We start from the raw sequence: 13,456 nt of genomic DNA, 5'->3' as shown, positions 1-13,456 counted from the left end.
GAGTAGGCTCATATATTGTAAATCATTATACATATTATTTTGGTGGGCTTGCTGCTCACCCTTGCTTTATTTCTTCATCACACAACAACAGTTAGGAAAGATGGCCAGACTCCAGCAGACCCAGCACAAGCGCGTGGGAAGCGTCCCGCGTCTTCCTGTTGATGTTGTAGCTGCTATAGCTGCAGAGGTAGATCTATTGTAGATCCGACCATCTACTTTTGAGAATCAATTATGTATAATTATAACTTGTGGCAGATAATGGCAATTAACTATAAATTTATCAAGTAATCATTTTGGGTTGTAATAACTTTTAAATTGTGGATTCAAAGACTTGTACTTATTTCAATTTCATCTCTGAGACTATAACGGGTTGTTGTGTGTGTTAGTGTGGGGTCACAGCATAAGGTTATTTATTATTAATTAAGTGAAGTGATATTGTGGAAAGAAAGACCGTGACAACCCGGATCCCCGACCCCGGATCTGGGGGTGTTACAGGAATGGAATCAGAGCTAAGCGTTATAAACCTCAGAGATGATGGGACGTTAAGATAATAAGTTCACTAAGATAATAAGAACTCTTGCCAAGTTCATAGTCGGACTACCTAACGTAGTACTGACAGTTAAAACCCTTATGGGAACCCTTATAAATATCGTGATAGGAGCGTAGTTCGTTATCGTATATGGTAGCGGGATTCCGAACCCTGAGGTTGAGGAGCAACATCGTGATGATATTTTATTACTAATTGGAGATCGGATTGTGGATCCGATAGAGTGTCCTAATGCAGGACCGGATGATGTTGATATTGAGGATGTTGTCCTAGTAGGGATAGTTGTTGAGGAGGACCCCATGGAGGATCCTGACAGGATTGGATAAAGGACCACTGATGAATTGATGACCATGGTTTGGTCGACTACCAGAGGTAGGATTGGCCGGTCACTACCGGAGGTTCGTTCAAGTTTGTAAAGATAGTAACCCCTTTAACACGGCTTACTCGTAAGACTGAGAAGTTCGAATGGACAGAGAAACGCGAGAACAGCTTTCAAGAACTGAAGCAGAGGTTGGTGATGGCCCCTATGCTGGCATTGCCGGATGGAAAAAGGAGATTTTGTGATTTGTAAGTGACGCTTCGCATAAGGAATTAGGGTGCTTCTTAGCATAGCAAGATAATCGCGTCTGCGTCAAGACAATTAAGGTAATATGAAATTTGATATCACCGCCCATGAGCTTAGGCTCGTGGCAATAGTTTTACCCTAAAGATTGGAGGCACTACTTGTATGGAGAGAAGTGCAAGATTTACACAAACCATAGGAGCTCTAGTACCTTTTTACGTAGAAAGAGCTCAATATATGCCAGAGGAGGCAGTTAGAGCTAATCAAGAATAATGATTGGGAGATTCTTTATCATTCGGGGAAAGCCAATATGGTGGTTGATGCCCTTAGTAAAAAGGAGAGACTCAAGATGATAATGTCTTTTGGAGAGTTTATAAGAGATTTTGAGAAAATGGAAATAAAAGTGAAGGTAACCGGAGCCGGTACCGAAAAGCTGTTTGAGATTGCAATACAGCCCGAATTATTGGAAAAGATCATATTGTGCCAGAAAAAGTTATGAATGAAGGCAGAGAGCCAACAATTAGATAAAAGATTAATATCGAGAAAGATGGTAAGGGAATAATGAGGTATTCCTATAGAATTTGGGTTCCAAAAGTTCAAGAGCGTAGGGATGAGAACTTAGATGAGAGCCATAGTTTGAGGAATAAGATTTAGAGCAAACCCTTAGCGTGATAGTCAGGGAGGTCTCCATCAAGATAGAAGGAACCCATGACATAATGGAGTGGAAAATGAGGATTTTAAATTAAAAGATGACTCCAATTATGGGGAGTAGGATGAAACATTTCATACTAAGGAAACAGAAAGTCGAGTAAGGAAAGGAGACCCGAGACGGTACTCCTATATAGCAATTCATGGACCTGTCTAGACAGAACTTAGACTATTATCCCCAACCACCACCTTGAGGAAACAATGCGGTGAGAAATTCTTTCAAGACGTTTAAGTTGCTAAGCTCTCAGAGTTCCAGGGAACAAGATGACCCAGTCGAGGCAAGAGCCTGGCTAAAGGAAATATAGGAATCATTTGAGATTCTAAATGATTGATGAACTACAAAAGACTGTTTTTGTCACTTACCCTCCTAAGAGAGAGACCACCCGCTGGTGAAAGACCAAGAAAGGTACGGAGCCAGAGGTTATGATAAACTGATTAAAGTTCAGCCAATTGTTTTCGGGAAAGTAATTCCCAAGGTTATGGAGAGAGTGTAAAAGCTTTAGAGCCAGAACAAAGGCAAACGAGTATGATGAATTGTGAATTTAAGTTGTAAAAGTTGTCAAGATTCGTTCTAAGGACACGAATCCAGAATGACGGGATGTTTGAAATCAATGCTTATGTTGTGTTGGTTCATGAAATAATGATAAGAAAAAGGGAAATAAAAAGGAACTGAAGTGGAAAGGGATTTAAAGGCAAAAGAGTTTGAGGAAACCCTAAAGACTCATAGCAATAGAAATAGAAAAGTATGTAATCGTCAGGATGATGATGATCCACCATGAGTTAAAATTGATGGTTAAAGGCATAAGAGATACATATATTGTACCCCCTTTAAGTTGGGAGGATTCGAGGAAACCTCGAAATAGTTCGAAGGATAAATAATGAGACGCAGATAGACTGAGGAGACAAGGAAGTAAGAAATTAGGAAAAAATTGGATGAAGGAAGTGACCTTCAAGAATGTGAAGTGTAAGACCGGTGGCTTGATATCCAGAAAGGGAGACGCCAGGTATGAAAGATATCCCAACATTGAGGTGACTATTGAGATAAACAACAAAAGTAAATAAGGAATTATTAAGAAGAAGTTCACGTTGAACATGACCAATATCTTTCAGAAGCTCCATGTTATCATTACCAAATCAGGAAAGAAAAGCGGATGACCATTGTTATCTTTTGGAGGCCATATGGATTGACCTCAATTTGAATAAGGATGCTATTATGAAGTTAGGTATAGACTATCGAGGTGGGAATGATGAATAAGATAATCTATCAAGGATATATGAATTGATTTATCCATGGAAGGATGCATGTACCTTTTTAAAGGTGGAATTAAGAATAGAACATCGGTAACTTAAAATGAATCCTAGGGGAATGCATAAAGGTTGGCATTTCACCCTTAATAGGGATAGTATGAGTTTTGACAGTATGAATTGGAAAGGATTAAGGTAATAACAACCTTTAAGAATCAGTGGAGAATTTTTTTCAGAAGTATATAGACAATGGTTCTAGTAGTAGTAAATGGTATTTTGATATGCCCTGTATCTAAGGAATACAGGAGGAACGATTCAAGGATAACCCTAGAGGTTTTATAAGGAAAAAGGTAATATTCAAAATTCTCAAGAATAGAAATGTTGATAAAGGAAATATGACGTAATTATATTGATGCCAAGTGAGGCACGTGTTAAACTACGAGAAGGTATGGATCGAACCAGTAATGGTCGAAATTGTTCAGGGCAATTAGGACTTAAGATAAAAGATGTTCTAATTATGATTGAGCGTCAGTCATGACAGTGATTAACCTCTAAAGACTGAGGCAACAACTTATGGAAAAATGGTGATTTTTTTTTACTTATCAGATGTTAAGGAAAACATCTTCACATAAGCTGTGATTGAAATGAGGTAGAAAATTTAGTTGAAGGTGGTTAAAAGACATTGATTATAAGGAACTATTACTATCAGGGAAGGCCAAAGAGGTGGCCAACACTTTAAAGGTAAGAGGATAATTATAGGCGCTTGTGCCAAAGGAATACAGTAATGATGGTTAAAACTGTGAAGGTTGTATTGTGGTTTGGAAGATTGACATTCCTTCTGATGACTGTGCAATACCCAACCATAATAGTAGTTCGGTAAAGGTTTAATTCGTGTAATCGCCAGGAGCGGGCTATCTATCTTAGAAGGTACCATCTTGAGAATGAGCCAGGACTATATTTCAAAAAGGACTAAACAAACCTTTGAGTTAAGTCTTCTATTGAAGGTATATGATTAAGAATGGTATTAACCTGCTATCGTTGCTTTGAGCAAAACTCTTCTGTAAATTTTATCTGCTTCATGTCATGTATGTATGTCAGAATCAGGAGTGTACTCCATGAATCATGAATGGTGATTATGTTATCTCCTTAGAAGGATTTGATACGACATGTATGGACTCCGTATGGTTAGCTATTAAGACTTCATGGAAAATGAATGACTACAGTAGGTCAGTGATGGACCATAGTAAGGTAGCAATGATTCTGCGAGTATTGAGCTGAATACAACCGTGAGAGTTGTATTGGAATGGGTGTTGAGATTATGTACCACTAATCGGGTCGTGGTAGTGTATAAGTTATCATTGATAGACTAATTAAGTAGAGTATCTACCTATTGAATATTTATTCCCTCTTATGAAAAGAGAGTCGTATTACTATATGAGGAAGGTTGCGGTGCAAGCATAGAACTCTAGTAACGGTGATGTCTAAAATGAGATCCCAGGTTCGATTTTCGAAATCGGGGGAGTTTCAAAGGTGATTGTGTATAAGCTCGAGGAAGAGCATGGGTCCATAGAATGATGGACGGAATAGAAATATTTAGGCATGGGAAATACGATGCTATAATACTTGATACTGATATAAATACGTATATGTTTTGTTCTCCTATGACAAACCTCTATAGTTCAGAGGTAGGTTCCAAGCCAGATATTTTGTGGCAGTATATTTTTTTATATATACAATTCTCTTCAGTTCGTTCTTTTCTCTTCTTTTCATTTCATGTAAGTTGAGAAGAACAACCCTTCCAGAAGGGGAGGTATTACCGAATGACTGTCTATTTGTGTGATAGAAGCCTAGTAGGATACCAACTATTGTTTAATTGCTTGTCAAGTACTAAAGGCTGGCCACCTTTTGTACTAACTATGCGATATAACAAGTGTTCATGATCATAGTAATCTCTCAACAAATTCCTTTACTTCTATTTGATTGATCAAATTTTGGAAAATAGAAACAACTGAAAAAGGAGTAATAAAGTGGTGGTAGTATGTGGAATGGGAACACATTCGTGATACTAAGGTTGACGTGGTTATTAAAAGGTTATAGAACGCTAACGAGCAAAAGTATAACCAGTATAATATTAGGAACGGAAGGTAGTAGCGATTACGAACTGGAAAAGAATGGGTATTAAGAAGCAAAAGCTATAATGCTAGAAGCTATAATGAGAGTCTGTGCAATAGACTTGAAAGGAATTGGAATGATCACTTAATGCGGATTGAGTTATCTTACGACAATAGATCATATGTCAGTATTGAGATATCGCCTTATGAGATCCTTGAGGGAAGACAATGTCGATCTCCCTTATATTAGGATGAAGTTGTAGAGCGCAAGATGCTCGGGCCCGCAGTAGTCCAAAGGACCAAGGATATGATAGATCTAATCAGAGGACGGCTGGTAGTAGCCCAAGATGGACATGATAAGTATGTTGATTTGACACGAAAGGATAAAGAGTATGAAATAGGGGACCTAGTAATGTTATAGGTATCCCTTGGAAAGGATTGATGAGGTTCGGAAAGAAAGGAAAGCTAAGTCTACAATTTGTTGGACCCTTGGATATATTAGGACGTTTGGGAAGTTAGCATATGAGCTAACCCTACCCCCGAACCTGTAGCAAGTTCATAACGTATTTCACGTATCAATGTTAAGGAAGTGTAATTCAGATGCCAGATAAATAGAGGCATATGAGCGCATAGATATGCAACCCGACGTAACCTATATGGAGCAACCAGGAAGGGTTATAGAGTGCAAAGGAACAAGTGCTTAGGAGAAGGATTATCAAACTAGGCAGAGTTTGGTGGTAGAACCACAATGTGGGAAAATTGACTCGAGAGTTAGAAAGTGTAATGCTAAGAAAGTATCCCCATTCGTTTTCTATCTGATTCCGGGACGGAATCCTTTTAAGGAGGGGAGACTGTAATAACCCCAATTTTTGGAAATTTTTGAAACCCTTATGAATAGTGTTTTTTCTGAATGAGAAAACTTTTCATGCCACACTATGTAGGGGTTCTGTTATGGATATTCTGAGATTTTATTAGTACTCTATATGGTATATAAGTGTATGTAAAGATCGTCAGAATCCAATTCCGAACACTTTGATTTTTTCCCGAAAATCCACAATATACGGAGAGAATTGAGTATAAGGTAACAGGATAAAAAGGATTTAAATTAAAGGATTATAAGAGAGGATCATAAAAGGAATACAATGTATTGAGAAAGGTTAAGGGAACCCAAGTAATAAGATCCCGGGTATGATCCCTCAAACGATAAACGAGAACGAAAGTTAAGTGAACCGTATAACAGATCAGCGGTCATTAGCCAAGTAATTAAGAGCTAATCAAAGAGGTTAGTGATGATGATGTCACCACACCAACAAGAAGATGACAAGTGTGGGAAGATGACATAGGAGGATGACATAAGCATGACCAAAGGGAAGGTATTGTTGGTTGATTTCAAGCCACACAAATTTTACCATGGTTAAAAGGTAATTAACAAAACAAAAGGATATCAACCAAGCTTTTTATGCACAAAGATCAAGAAAACAAAGCAAGCTTCTCTCTCCCCCCTTTTCATCTTCTTCATTTCGAATTTTTCACCAAAATGGTGAATTAGAAATTCAAAACACAAGCTATACTCCATGGAAAATTATAAGGTTTGTTTCTTTGGATCCTATATTTCATAACTAAGAAGAGCAAGTAGTTTGAGTGCTTGAATCAAAGGTTTTCTATCTCAAACAAATCATTTTAGTTTAGGGTGAATAGTAACTTTCAAGAACAAATTTGTGATTCTTGATTTTATTTGCAAGGTCAAGGTAGCTTAAGCATATATTAAGGCTTCCATGGACATTCCAAGGATCTTTCATGGATTAAAAGCTTCAAGGAAGGTATAATCTCTTAACCAAGATTTGTTATTGAATGTTAAGAGCATAATATGAGTAATATAGTTCATGAGAGGCTTGATGGTTGTGTATGTAGAGATTAGTTGGTTTTGGGTTGTTTTTGGAGTTGTAAATCTTGGTTGTTGATTAATGAACTTAAGTGTAGTTTAAATTCATGATAAAGAATAGTATAAATTGTTAATGTTGAGTTGTTGGGGCTGTTATGATAAAGTATGGATGGAGTTTTGATTGGGTTGTGAATTGGGATTGATTGGTGGTTGAATTGGTTAGTAAAATTTTGGGAAATCGCGTAAACATAGCCGTCGTAATGTCCGATTTTCTTTAGACTGTTTTGTGCATAACATTAGGACCCGACGACCCCCTGCTAGAATATGACCACTGCCATATTTAGATAGCTCATGTTACGAGCTTCGTTTTGATATGTAGTTCGTTCGATTCCGATGCACGGTTTAGGAGAAACGACCGTTTCAAGTAACGGCGTTTCGCGAACGAAACTTTTCCCCTCGCCTTACTTTGAAACATATGTTAAAGACCAAAAAGGGTTAATTAATGTATGAAACATTTATGGTAAGTGTGTTAGGCAGTTGGTAAGACACTCGCGAAGGAATCGCCTTAAAACTCGTAAAGGTTAAATTATTAAAAATGGTGGAACCGCGGGTACCCGAGTGACTTAAGCAAATCAGTGAGCGCAAAACAAGCGTTAGAGTCTAAGTTAGTTAAAGTATAGATTTACAAGTGATTTTGGTTTAATTCCAACTTACTTGTTATTTATAGGTTATCAGACTCGTCCCGAGCCTTTCTCACCCCCAAGTCGCTCAGGCAAGTATTCTATCCGTTATACTGTTGTTGTGATGAATACACTTGTATATGCATTATCTTGCGATAGATGCATGTTGGTTATTTAGCAAATTCTTGCGATATATTGTAGCATGTGATATGGTATATATGCATGCCTGTTTCATATTCTTGAAATATATATCTGTTGGTTCAGTTGATAATACCTATGCTAGAGAATAGCGGTAACTTGCATATACCCTTAGTATAGGGACCCAAAGGTGAAAATATTTTCTAAAACCGGGAGTCGAGGATCCCGAGTAATCTTGTATATATGGATATGGATGTATATATATATATATATATATATTTATATATATATATGGTTATAGTTTTCCAAACTATTAATCGAATAAGGTTTATTCGATAACTTTAACTTTATTTATTTATTTGAATATTATTTGAATATTCATTCGAGGGCTTATGACTCTTTTATATATTATTATTGAATATTATTTGAATATTCATTCGAGGGCTTATGACTCAGTTTATATTATTTAATGAATATTATTTGAATATTCATTTGAGGATGTATGACTCCTTTATTTTATTTAATGAATATTATTTATAATATTCATTCGAGGTATTATGACTCAGCTTATTTTATTTATTGAATATTATTTGAATATTCATTTGAGGATCTATGACTCCGATTATTTGCTGAGATATATTCTTTATTTTATTAAAGAATAAGGTGTAAATAATCAAACTTATTTTCGATTATTCAAATAAAGATAATACTTTCACATAAGTATATCTTTGGTTATTTAATACTCATTTCAAGTATAAATTTTAATACTTCTACTTCAATTATTTTGATAAAGATTATTCTTTATGGGAATATTATTTAATTAATAATATTCAGATATTTTCTAATATTCTGGGGACTGATTTACTTCATTAAATCAGCCTTACTCCAAACACTCTTTAAAGTGTTTTCGAGTCTTCAAAATGATTTTTAAAAGTCAGAGAGGATCCCAAAACTCATTTTTATATTTAAGATCTTCCTTTTTAAAGGGGATTTATATACTCGCTCAAAACCTGGGGAATCCGGCTCTGTGGTGTATTTTATATTCGCAACGAGGTTGCAGATTTGGTAAATGAATTGATTACTTGCCCAACGTTCGGGAAGTAAGCCCATCTCATTGAGTCGGCATAAGCGACAGGCCGGGGTACGGTCTATTATTGTGTAAGTGGCTGGGTGGCAGTCCATCAACGCGTGAGGGGTCGGGGTACGGTCTAGCGCGAGGTCCTAATGCGGCCAGGGTGATGACCGGTGAGGAATTCATCCATCTACAGTAGAAAAGGTTACTTATTGGTATCTTTACCTGATCAGCGAGATATCGGGTTTATGCCAAAATTCTTTTCCTTTCCAAAATTCATTGGATGTTTCAAACTCTGTTCATACTTTGCATAACAGAGGTTCCAGGAAATGTTTAAAGGGATATATATATGTGGATATATATATATATCGGGGCTAAATAAAGTATCTCATAACTTTTTCATTCAATAATATTTCAAAGATTGAATCTATTCAAGTCTTATCTTGTGGTCTCATCAGTGGGATGAACTTTTGAAACTGATTATAACTTGAATGGTGGTAGTTCAAGTAGTATTGGGAAAGATATAAGTATATTGGGGTATTTGGTAACCTCATCTTTTAAACTTATATCTAATTAATAATTGTCTTATGAATGACAAAGATTTTCAGAAAAAACGTTGAGACAAGGTTAGATATATGAGATCACCTTGCAACGATATTTTTTTATACAGTTATACACTGGGACTCTGTGTATATTATGCATGGAAGAGGACTTCCAATATTTTGAAAAGTATATATGTATATATACTGAATATTTTGCGACTTCATCGCATTAAGATATCAAACTTGGTTCATTTCTTTTGACCAAGACTTTCATGAGTATTATGAGTAGGCTCATATATTGTAAATCATTATACATATTATTTTGGTGGGCTTGCTGCTCACCCTTGCTTTATTTCTTCATCACACAACAACAGTTAGGAAAGATGGCCAGACTCCAGCAGACCCAGCGCAAGCGCATGGGAAGCGTCCCGCGTCTTCCTGTTGATGTTGTAGCTGCTATAGCTGCAGAGGTAGATCTATTGTAGATCCGACCATCTACTTTTGAGAATCAATTATGTATAATTATAACTTGTGGCAGATAATGGCAATTAACTGTAAATTTATCAAGTAATCATTTTGGGTTGTAATAACTTTTAAATTGTGGATTCAAAGACTTGTACTTATTTCAATTTCATCTCTGAGACTATAACGGGTTGTGGTGTGTGTTAGTGTGGGGTCACAGCATAAGGTTATTTATTATTAATTAAGTGAAGTGATATTGTGGAAAGAAAGACCGTGACAACCCGGATCCCCGACCCCGGATCTGGGGGTGTTACAAATATTATGACACAATTTTTTGCCACAGGCAGGTATATTGCCTTTTGTTTGAGTACTCGTGTTTTTGGGGTCACGTTTCTACGAATCATGACCTTGTGCTATCACACGGGCTGATCAGCATGTGATAGTACGTCCGTCGGAGGATGATCCTAATCTAAATTATCATATCATTTTTTATATTCATAGAATAAATGATTTATCAACTAATCTGTTTTGGATTAACGGTGAAATATAGTTTTGATTCCGTTTCTGATTTTGTGGATACTTAGTTTGTTGTTAAATATCAAAGGTGGTATTAGTACAGATGATTGGTGTTGACTTTAGTATGGAATGTTGTGAGCATCAAAGTTCGTAATGATATCTAATTTGATATGGCAACAAAATGAGTATTAATATCAAGAGTTCGGTTTTGAGTAAAGTTTATGACTCAATCCATAATCATTGTTTCATGTTATTGTTGTTTATGATATTTCCGTAAACACGGTTTTACAAGTTTTATTCTCGTCAAGATTCAAAGTATTGCTGAAGCATTTCACTCAAAACTATCAAAATGGTTTTGAATACAATTAAGGAATCAATTCTGGGATTCCTCAACTAAAATTTTATGATTCAGCAATTATGATTTTAAATGTTCTGCTCTAATGTAGATGTCGGTTTTATATCAAAACGACCCTATATTCGCTATAATGATCTTGCTGATCATTTCTTTCGCTTATACTTGCCTGTTTTTAAATTTGACCTCCAGTGAGGATTAGCTTGCAATGTTTAGCTGCGTAATTTGAGGAAGCAAAGAAGAAGCATTTTGAAGGTGGTTGGTCCAGGGTTTGCTGACTAGTGTAGGTTTTATTGTATAAAGTTGTTTATATTATATTATATAATAGTTGCATATTTTAATTGGGCCTAGTATACTTCTTTTCGAAGTTATACTAGGGGGTTTAGCTTTGAGATTGAGAATTATTGAAAAGAGTTTTAAAAGAAAGTGAAAAATTTATTTATGCAATTTGGATATCTTATTTCTAGAACTGTAACCTTAAAAGATCTTGGATTAGTTTGGGGTCATAAATGATAAATATCTTCCGTTGGCATTTGTTTATTGATTTAACAGGTTGATTTGGATTGAGTTTCAGAGTGACGACCAAATCCCTTGACCCCGGATTTGGGGGCGTTACAAAAGATGTTCAGAAGCTCACAGGAAGGGTTGCTGCGCTGGGACGATTCATCTCCAAGTCAGGGGACAAGTGCTTGTCGTTCTTCAAGTCCTTAAAGAAGGTCAAAGATTTTGAATGGAGTGAGGAAAGCCAGAAGGCATTTGAAGAATTAAAGAAATATATGGCTCAGGCCCCGTTGTTGGCCAAGCCAACTTTGAATGAAGTTTTATACTTATACTTGTCCGTTTCAAAGAATGCCTTGAGCGCTGTATTGGTTAAGGAATAACTGAAAATCCAGAAACCCGTATACTATGTCAGCAAAATTCTGCATGGAGCTGAGTTGAATTATTCAACTATTAAGAAGTTTGCTTTAGCCTTGGTAATGGCTTTGAGAAAGTTGCGTCCTTACTTTCAGGCTCATAAGATTGAAGTGCTAACAAATCAGCCCTTGAGAAATATTATTCACAGTCCCAAGGCTAGTGGGAGGTTGATGAAGTGGGCAAAAGAGCTGGGAGAATTCGACATCAAGTATAAACCACTAACGGAAATAAAAGCCCAGGCGTTAGCTGACTTCGTGGTGGAATGTACCATACCCAACCAAGAGGTCGAGGGGCAGGGAGATACCTTACCTCAAGACAAGGAAGTTGATAAGGGGGACAAAGAACAGGATGATAAGGAAAAAAAATATTGGGTTCTCTATTTTGATGGAGCATCAAAAATAAATTCAAGTGGAGCAGGTTTGGTTTTACAAAGCCCTGATGGGTTCTTGATTGAGTATGCCATGAAGTGAGACTTCCCGATCACAAACAATGAGGCAGAATATGAAGCTCTGATAGCTGGACTTGGCTTAGCAGGGACACTTAGAGTCAAGAACTTAAAAGTCTATGGAGACTCGAAGCTGGTTATATCCCAGGTAAAATGAGAGTTTGAGGCAAGGGATGATACGATGGCTAAGTATGTCCGCCTAGTAAGGGCTGTGATGACCCAATTCGATGAATGCCATGTTGAGCACATTCCAAGGGAGGAAAATGCTAAGGCAGATGCATTATCGAAGTTTGCTTCATCTGAGATAGAGGAAAGCTCAGGAAGTGTATACTTCCGCGTTCTGAAGACACGGAGCATTGATGTTAAGCTTGTAGCTCCTATAGGTCTGGGGATGTCATGGATAGATCCCATTAAGACTCATATTCAAACCTGATGGTTGCCAAACAATGCTACTGAAGCTCGAAAGTTGGTTGTTCGAGCGCTAAGGTACTCTTTGATAGATGGGATTTTATATAAAAGATCTTTTGTGGTTCCTTTCTTAAGGTATCTTAGGCCCAATGAGGCACGCTTGGCTCTTGAAGAAGTACATGAAGGCATATGTGGGCAACACTTGGGGGGTAGAGCGCTATCTCATAAGATAACCCGTTTAGGCTTCTATTGGCAGGAAATGATGGCCGATGCCAAAAACATGTGAAGGAATGTGACCGCTGTAGCGCCCTCCAAACCCGGGTCAGAAGTTTGGGGTCCACACACACACCTTATTTATAACTTGCTTATAACAATAATAAAGATAATAATAATAATATATGCAGTGACCCTACTTACCAACCACCACGGACCGCAACAGGTTAAAGTATGCACACAAGCCAAACACACTAATATATTACAAACCGTTCAAATCCCAATCATTCAAACTCAAACTGAGTATTAAACTTTATTACAACTTTTACAAACTTAAATTATCCCAAAAGAAGCCTACTAGCTCAGCTTTCTCAACCTGAACCCCTAGCTCTCGCGCTGGACTGGGGATCCTCTTTAACAACATTGCACAAATGAGCTAACTAGCTCAGCAAGTCATAATGACAAAACTGAGAATAATGATCATCAAGTGAACATGATTATGATATCAAGTGAACAATGGATTATGATTTAGAATTGGATATTATACTTTTAATTTAAAAACCAAGGTTAGGCTGTTGATCAGTGACACACTAACCCCGAGCAAGGCACACAGCATTGCTCTAACTACTGGATCCAAGGCACACATTGGCCTAACTTG

The sequence above is a fragment of the Apium graveolens genome, chromosome 11 (assembly GCF_009905375.1).
Source record: "Apium graveolens cultivar Ventura chromosome 11, ASM990537v1, whole genome shotgun sequence".
NCBI lineage: Eukaryota > Viridiplantae > Streptophyta > Magnoliopsida > Apiales > Apiaceae > Apium > Apium graveolens.
Note: the sequence above shows the minus strand (reverse complement) of the source record.